This window comes from Aegilops tauschii, chromosome 7 (assembly GCF_002575655.3).
Source record: "Aegilops tauschii subsp. strangulata cultivar AL8/78 chromosome 7, Aet v6.0, whole genome shotgun sequence".
NCBI lineage: Eukaryota > Viridiplantae > Streptophyta > Magnoliopsida > Poales > Poaceae > Aegilops > Aegilops tauschii.
Window position 1 is genome coordinate 543,429,171 of NC_053041.3, and position 8,425 is coordinate 543,437,595.

Below are 8,425 nucleotides of genomic sequence, written 5' to 3' on the forward strand. Positions count from 1 at the left end.
GGGGCGCACCAGCCCACCTGGGGCTGGTCCCCTCCCACACTTGGCCCACGCAGCCTTCTGGGGCTGGTGGCCCCACTTGGTGGACCCCCGGGACCCTCCCGGTGGTCCCGGTACATTACCGATATCACCCGAAACTTTTCCGGTGACCAAAACAGGACTTCCCATATATAAATCTTTACCTCCGGACCATTCTGGAAGTCCTCGTGACGTCCGGGATCTCATCCGGGACTCCGAACAACATTCGGTAACCGCGTACATGCTTTCCCTATAACCCTAGCGTCATCGAACCTTAAGCGTGTAGACCCTACGGGTTCGGGAACCATGCAGACATGACCGAGACGTTCTCCGGTCAATAACCAACAGCGGGATCTGGATACCCATGTTGGCTCCCACATGTTCCACGATGATCTCATCGGATGAACCACGATGTCGGGGATTCAATCAATCCCGTATTCAATTCCCTTTGTCAATCGGTACGTTACTTGCCCGAGATTCGATCGTCGGTATCCCAATACCTTGTTCAATCTCGTTACCGGCAAGTCTCTTTACTCGTTCCGTAACTCACATCATCCCGTGATCAACTCCTTGGTCACACTGTGCACATTATGATGATGTCCTACCGAGTGGGCCCAGAGATACTCTCCGTTTACATGGAGTGACAAATCCCAGTCTCGATTCGTGCCAACCCAACAGACACTTTTGGAGATACCTGTAGTGCACCTTTATAGCCACCCAGTTACGTTGTGACATTTGGTACACCCAAAGCATTCCTACGGTATCCGGGAGTTGCACAATCTCATGGTCTAAGGAACTGATACTTGACATTAGAAAAGCTCTGAGCAAACGAACTACACGATCTTGTGCTAGGCTTAGGATTGGGTCTTGTCCATCACATCATTCTCCTAATGATGTGGTCCCGTTATCAACGACATCCAATGTCCATGGTCAGGAAACCGTAACCATCTATTGATCAACGAGCTAGTCTCCTAGAGGCTTACTAGGGACATGGTGTTGTCTATGTATCCACACATGCATCTGAGTTTCCTATCAATACAATTCTAGCATGGATAATAAATGATTATCATGAACAAGGAAATATAATAATAACCTATTTATTATTGCCTCTAGGGCATATTTCCAACAAGATAAAGGATATAATTGTGGAGGCATCACCGCTAGCTGAAAAGCCCGAAACAAGAGATGTGCTTGGCTATGAGGAGAGACAAGCTGTTGAGGCGAATCGCAACCACATTGCATTGGCGGGCACAAACGTCAACATTTGAGGCAGAGATGGTTGACAACGAGAACAGTGTGACCCTTTCTGGTAACTGGGATGCACTTGCTGACCGTCGGCTCCGAGCAACAAACCTGGTTCCCATGCTCAAGTAGGGAGAAGGCATCATATGAAGGACTGAGTAAAAGGACAAGGTTCTACAGCATCTGCAAACTGCTAGGTCATAAGAAGACTACCTGCCCTGAGGGAGGTGACATGTTAAACAGCCTCGCAAACCTGCAAGCTGCAAGAATTGTGGCATCGCTGGACACGGTCGCACTACGTGCGCCATGCTGCTGGGTGCTGCTGCATCTTAAGAGTTCCGACAGTCATGTACGATAACTCTGAATTTCAAATTTGAAGGATTTTCTAGTGTGTGATTTCTGCATGGACATGACGCTTGTTCCTCCTTGAGTATAAGCTATGTATGTCAAACGATGCTGAACTATGTGGAGTGGTAAAATTTTGTTTCGGCACCATTGATGTCGCTTGAGACAAATATGATTTAAAAAAAAATTGCACTAAGGCACCGATTGGATTGAGTTTTCCACCAAAATACCTCCATAAGAAAAAGTCAGGTGAGTTGGTTCCAAGTGCTTGGTTCGTCGTTGTATTGGGTCTGTATTATTTACGCTGGTATTCCCTGTTACGTTCGTATGCGGCAGGTTTAAGATACACGCTTCTACACATCGTTTCTTTTCCGGGCGGAAATCTCCTGTGGCCGGTATTACACGCCTGTAAACTAAATCCGGCAGTATACTGTTACAGGGAAGCAGGGTCTTACTATGTTGTGAAACTTTCCCTGGGCGGGTGCTCCAATTACTTATCTACCGGCTGGGCTGGTAGATGGTCGTTAGGTGAACGTCAAGCCGGAATGGCTCAGGCACAGAAAAAGGGCTGATCCATCCGACTGCATCCTGTACCGGAACGGCAGAGTTGTTGGGTCGCATATTAATGAGCGGGTTCCAGCCTGGAATGCATCTACAATACGGCTGCCGTGTACAGACCAAAATACATCAAACACATGGATCCCGAGGACAGCGGGCAGGCGAGATAACAGGCTCAGTTGTGCTCATGATCAGAAGCGAATTTTCATTTGAAGGTGCACCTTTAGTTATTAACCAATACATGTATTGTTCATGTCTTCTACTCCCTCTGTAAAGAAATATCTATCTTATATTTGAAGGCACATCTTTTACTCTCTCTGTAAAGAAATATAAGATAGATATTTCTTTACAGAGGGAGTACATAGTTCTTCGAACCCAAAAGTATCACTATGTAGATGAATTGTATGATGGGTTACAAACTTTACTTATAAGACTACATGAACTGCTAATTACTTCTTTTAATAAAAGATGATCTACTCTAATCTCGACTTGGTTTGTGTCATGTTGGGAGGTGGATGGGAGGCCATTCCAAAGGATTGTTTTGGCAGACTGCGCCAACTGGAATTTAAAGTATATATGGTATTTTCATATTCTTGGTCACGTGTAGAATACATTATCTGATAGGATTAGTTTTTCTATGAACTTTTGGTGGATAAAGTGTTCCGTATCTCAAACAAATTTCATCGTTGTATTTTCGTGAGATATGAGACATGAATCTCTTCTAATGATGGTTGTCGAGCTGTTGAGCTCTATATTTGTTTTACCTGATATAATGTTTAGTTTGCCCATTAGTAGCTGGTGTTACAGTACACATTTTATTGAAGGAAGATCACTATTTTTGTGTGTGTGTGTGTTTACACACTTAGTTATGTGTTATCACAAAAATGTTAGATTAGCATAATTGCATTATCCTTACAAACAGTTCATGAATTCTTTGGCTTACAAAATATGTCTAGCAGGTCATTCAACGCATCATGCGAGGAGTCAAATGACAAGGCAACTGAACCAATCAATACGTAGTATGCCTTAGTAGAACTATATAGGTTTCTTACAACTCTACTCTTTGTAATGAACCTGATGCAGATATGTTATCTTGGGCAACCACTGTGCTTTGCTTCTGGAACAGATTAAAATTTCCTCTTTGCTATGTGCTTGCAGAACAATTAGTTCACTGCTTGTACCTCAACTGCTTTTGGTATATCTTCATGGTCTGCCATCGATACTAAACTTACTGAAACTGAACAATTACTCGAATTTCCTTTTGATGTACCAAATGTTTTATTATATTGAAGTCTTATATGTTGCGCCACGGCATGCATGTATTTTAGATGTGACTCCTTTATTCTCAGTTAGTTGCATCAGCTTGCACTTATTATGTCCTTCCATGCCTACTTACATGAGTGTGTCACTTATATTGTTCATGGTGTCTGGGGGCTGATCATTATACAACCATTGTGGCCTATCAATAAATGTTAGGATGATAGAGAGATTGATCAGTCTTTCTCGGATAATATATGGTTTTACTTACTGTTGTTATATACTTTCTTCAGATATAGGCCTGCTACCATGTCTTTTCTCGCTGGACACGCCTTCCGATGGCGACAGTGAGGACTTCTATCCCGCTCGTCTCCCAGCAAGGCATCTCTACCTCCCTCCTGCAGAGATACCCGAAGACCGTCTTGGACTCTTCCTTCTTCAGTGTTTCCTCTTTTTGTTACACAACTTTGTGGTGCTTAGTGCATGTATCATCCCCTCCTATCAATTCATTCTGAAAGAAAGAGATGGAGGGTTGGTAGTGTTTATGGGAAATGGTTGCATTTTACAAAAAAAAATGTGTCTTTGTTGACCGGTTTTGCTCGAGATTAAAAAGTCTTGCCTACTATTGGTGCCAAGCTCTTACTATAGACTCACATGATCTAATCGGTGTCCTATACAGAACATCACTTTTTGGTTTTGGCTAATCTCTCTGTTTTCTATAGACATGTGTTGTCCCAATATGCTAATTTTATATTCAGAGGTAGCATTGATGTAGTTGCTGTTAGGAGTGGGCAACTAAGCTTTACTGAGGGCCAAAGGCCATTACATATACATGTGTGGTAAAGTGCAGGAAACCCCTTATACAATGGGGATATACCGAAAAGAGACTATACACATCTAACACCCCCCCTCAAACTCATGGTGGATCAACAACACTGAGTTTGGAGAGGAAAAAAGATGCTGCGCTCGAGTCTGTGCCTTCGTGAAGAAGTCAGCCAACTGTAACTCAGAGGGCACATAGTGAAGAGCGAGAGTCTGATCCTGCACAGCAGCACGCACAAAGTGGGCATCCACACCGATGTGCTTGGTGAGCTCATGCTTCACCGGGTCACGCGCAATACTGATAGCACCAGTACTGTCTATCAGTAAGGGAGTCGAGGTAGTAGCAGACACACCAAAGTCCTCAAGCAACCACCGTAACCAGATCACCTCAGCCGTCAGCATAGCCATGGCTCGCAACTCAGCCTTTGTACTCGAGCGAGAAACTGCAGTCTGTTTCTTTGTCTTCCAGGCAATAAGAGAGCCACCAAGAAAGACACAGTAAGCAGACAGCGAGCGTCGATTAGAGGGATCACTAGCCCAGATAGCATCAGAGTAAGCCTGGAGCTCAAGAGAACTGGAGTGGGGAAAGAAAAGGCGCTGAGAGATCGTGCCACGAAGATATCGTAGAACATGGAGGAGGTGACTATAGTAGACAGAGGTGGGGGCTGAGACAAACTGACTCAGGATGTGAACAGGATAGGAGATGTCAGGACGCGTAACAGCAAGATAGACAAGGCTACCAACGAGGTGACGATAGCGAGTGGGATTAGGAAGATGGTCACCATCAGAGGCACGAAGCTGAACGTTGAGCTCCATAGGAGTCATAACAGTGCGGTCATCACTGAGAGCAGCTCGAGCAAGAAGATCCTGAATATATTTCTCTTGAGAGATGTAGAAGCCATCAGAGGTTGAGGAGATCTCAATTCCAAGAAAATAGCAAAGAGGACCAAGATCAGTCATGAGGAACTGGTCGTGAAGGCGGGCCTTAACAAAGGTGATGTAGTCAGAGTCGTCACCAGTGATGATCATGTCATCAACATAAAGAAGGAGAAGAGTCCGACCACGAGGAGACGTGTGAACAAACAGCGCGGGATCATGATCACTGGGCAAGCAACCAGCGGCAGTCACCACAGAGGCGAAGCGCTCAAACCAGGCGCGAGGGGCCTGTTTAAAACCATAGAGGAGCGGCGAAGTCGACAGACCATACCGTCAGGAGCATAGTACCCCGGTGGTGGCTGCATGTAAACCTCCTCACGCAACTCACCATTGAGAAAGGCGTTCTGGACATCAAGTTGAGAGATAGACCACTGACGAACAGAAGCCACAGCAAGAAGAGTGCGGACAGTGGTCATGTGAGCCAGAGGAGCGAATGTCTTGTCATAATCGCGTCCCTGCTCCTGCTGGAAACCACGGGCCACAAGACGAGCTTTGTAGCGCTCAAGAGAACCATCGGAGCGAGTCTTAATCTTGTAGACCCACTTGCAGGTGATGGGACGCACACCGGAAGGAAGGGAAACCAGATCCCATGTGCCAGAGCGCTCAAGGGCAGCAAGCTCTTCGGCCATCGCAAGTTGCCATTCAGGCTGAGTCATGGCAGTCTGATAGGAAGTGGGCTCAGCAATAACAGAGAGACCGTACCGATCAGGAGAGTAGCGATCAGGCGGTGGGCGAGGCCGAGCACGGAGGTTATGAACCGGGGGAGGCGTGAAAGGAGGTGCACCAGAGGTGGAAGGCGCATCAGGGGAAACATCCTCAGAACGAGGGCGACGCGTATAGTGAAGAGGAAATGGTGAGAGAGGGCGACGGACTGGAGATGATGGTGGAGAGTTGGAGGAGGAGGATGGGGAAGATGGTGGAGAGTTGGAGGAGGAGGATGGGGAAGATGGTGGAGAGTTGGAGGAGGAGGATGGGGAAGATGGTGTCGGTGGTGAAGGAGAAGGAAGGAGAGGTGCAGGCGGAGGAGGGAAAACATGAGGAGGCACATAGCAGGGTGTATCAGGGAGAAGAAGAAAAGAAAGATCGTCCACAGAGAAGCTCGAGGTAGAAGGACGTGGGTAGTAAGAGCGAGACTCGTCAAAGGTCACATCACGCGAGATGCGCAAACGACGACCAACAGGATCCCAGCAGCGATAGCCCTTGTGCTCATCACTGTAGCCAAGAAAAACACACTCAACCGACTAAGCAGTCAGTTTGGTGCGTTCTCGCGGGGCAAGAAGGACATAGCACACACATCCAAACATACGAAGAGCTGAGTAGTCAGGAGATCGACCAGTGAGACACTCCATAGGAATACCACCCTGCAGAGCAGTCGATGGCTGTATGTTGATGAGATAGGTGGATGCAGAAACAGCCTTAGCCCAAAAATGGGGTGGGAGAGAAGCGGCAATCATCAGAGCACGAGCCGTCTCAAGTAGATGACGATGCTTACGTTCGGCAACGCCATTCTGAGCATGTGCACCAGGACATGAGAACCGGGCAAGAGTACCCTGTTCCGCAAGAAAACCACGCAACAGCTGGGAGATAAACTCAGCAGCGGAGTCAGCACGAAAAGTACGAATGGGTGTGGAAAACTGGGTGTGAACCATGGCAGCAAAACGTTTGTATATAGAGAGAATCTCGCTACGAGATTTCATAAAGTAGAGCCAAGTGTAGCGAGAGAAATCATCAATAAACAAGATACAGTAGCGGTGACCACCTTTCGAATCAAAGGGAGCAGGACCCCATACATCAGAATGAACTAAGTCAAAAGGACGCTGAGATACCGACTCACTGGTAGGATAAGGTAACTGGGTCTGTTTGCCAAGTCTGCAGCCATTACAATGAAAAGAAACATCTCCAGATACAAACCCTAAGAGGCCCTGACGAACTAAAGAAGACAAGCGAGAGCCACATATGTGACCAAGGCGATGATGTCACTGCTGGAAGGACGCAGACGAAGAGGCAGCAAGAGCATGGGAGCTGGCGGAAGTGGTGGCAGCGGAAGGAACACAAAGCCAGTCAACCTCCCAAAGGCCCTCTGACTCACGGCGCCGAGGGCCAGCACCAACCAAAGTCTTGGTGCGACGATCCTGAATGGATCAAGAGTCGGTATCAAGAATGACACGACAACCAGAATCAGTAAGTTGGGCAGCGGAAAAAATATTCATGGTGAGGCGAGGAACATGTGAAACACTAGGAACAGAAAAAGATGGAGTGGAAAGAAGACCACGGCTAGCAACAGGAAGAGGTGTGCCATCAGCGGTAAGAACATTAACAGGCGAATCAAGAGGTCGGAGAGAAGACAGCACTGAAGAATCAGAAGACATATGAAAAGAGGCTCCAGAATCCAGAACCCACGAAGATGTACCTGACTGTGTAGATGCCTGCGGTGGTGGAGCAGTGGCTGCAGTTACAGCACCAGCGGAACCGGTCGACGAAGAGCCTGAGGAAGCTAAGAGACGCTTGAGCCTCATAATGTCCTGGTCAGTGAGTGACGGGGTCGAGGAGGATCCAGGAGTCCCACTGGAAGAGGAGCGCCTCTGGTCTCTTTTCTTCTCACGGCAATCAGACTCTGGGTGACCTGGCCGAGAGCAGTAGGCACAAAAGGTGTCACGGCGCGACCGGCCCCTCTCAGCATAAGAAGGACGACCCACCCCCCTGAAGGTGTAGGCAGGAGTGGTGAGGTGAGCAGGTGGCATAGGAGCTCGGGCGGCCAACACTGATGGAACCACAAGTAACCCAGCAGAGCGTAGGCGGGTCTCTTCAGCATGAAGCTCAGCAAGTACCTCCAAGATAGGAACACGACCACGAGCGAGCAGGTGAGCACGGCGAGGCTCGAACTCAGAGCGAAGACGAGATAAGAACTCGTGAACCCGCTGAAACTCCAAATCGGACCTTGTAGTCTGACAGCAACGGCAAGTTCCACAAACGACGGTCCGAAGAGAGTCAAGCTGACGCCAGATGGCAGAGCACTGTGAATAGAAGTCATCAACAGAGGAATCACCTTGCTAGAGTGCATGCTCCTGATGCACCACAGATAGGTAGAGAGCATCACCAGAGGGTTGATAGCGCTGACAGAGATAAGACCACATCGCTGCAACTGTGCCAAGTCCCATGAACTCTGAGGCGAACTGAGGAAGGACACTTGCAGTAAGAACAGCAGCAGAACGAGCATCATCATTGCACCACTGAGTGTAAGCAGACAGAT

The 8,425-nt window shown here is 47.7% G+C and overlaps 1 long non-coding RNA gene across 1 annotated transcript; it reads left to right on the forward strand.

The window, feature by feature from the left end:
• Positions 1-4,057, forward strand: LOC120968117 (uncharacterized). Its single transcript, XR_005762272.3, has 2 exons — positions 1-2,739; positions 3,120-4,057. It is a non-coding gene; the product is annotated as an uncharacterized lncRNA (long non-coding RNA).
• Positions 4,058-8,425: the final 4,368 nt, after the last annotated feature.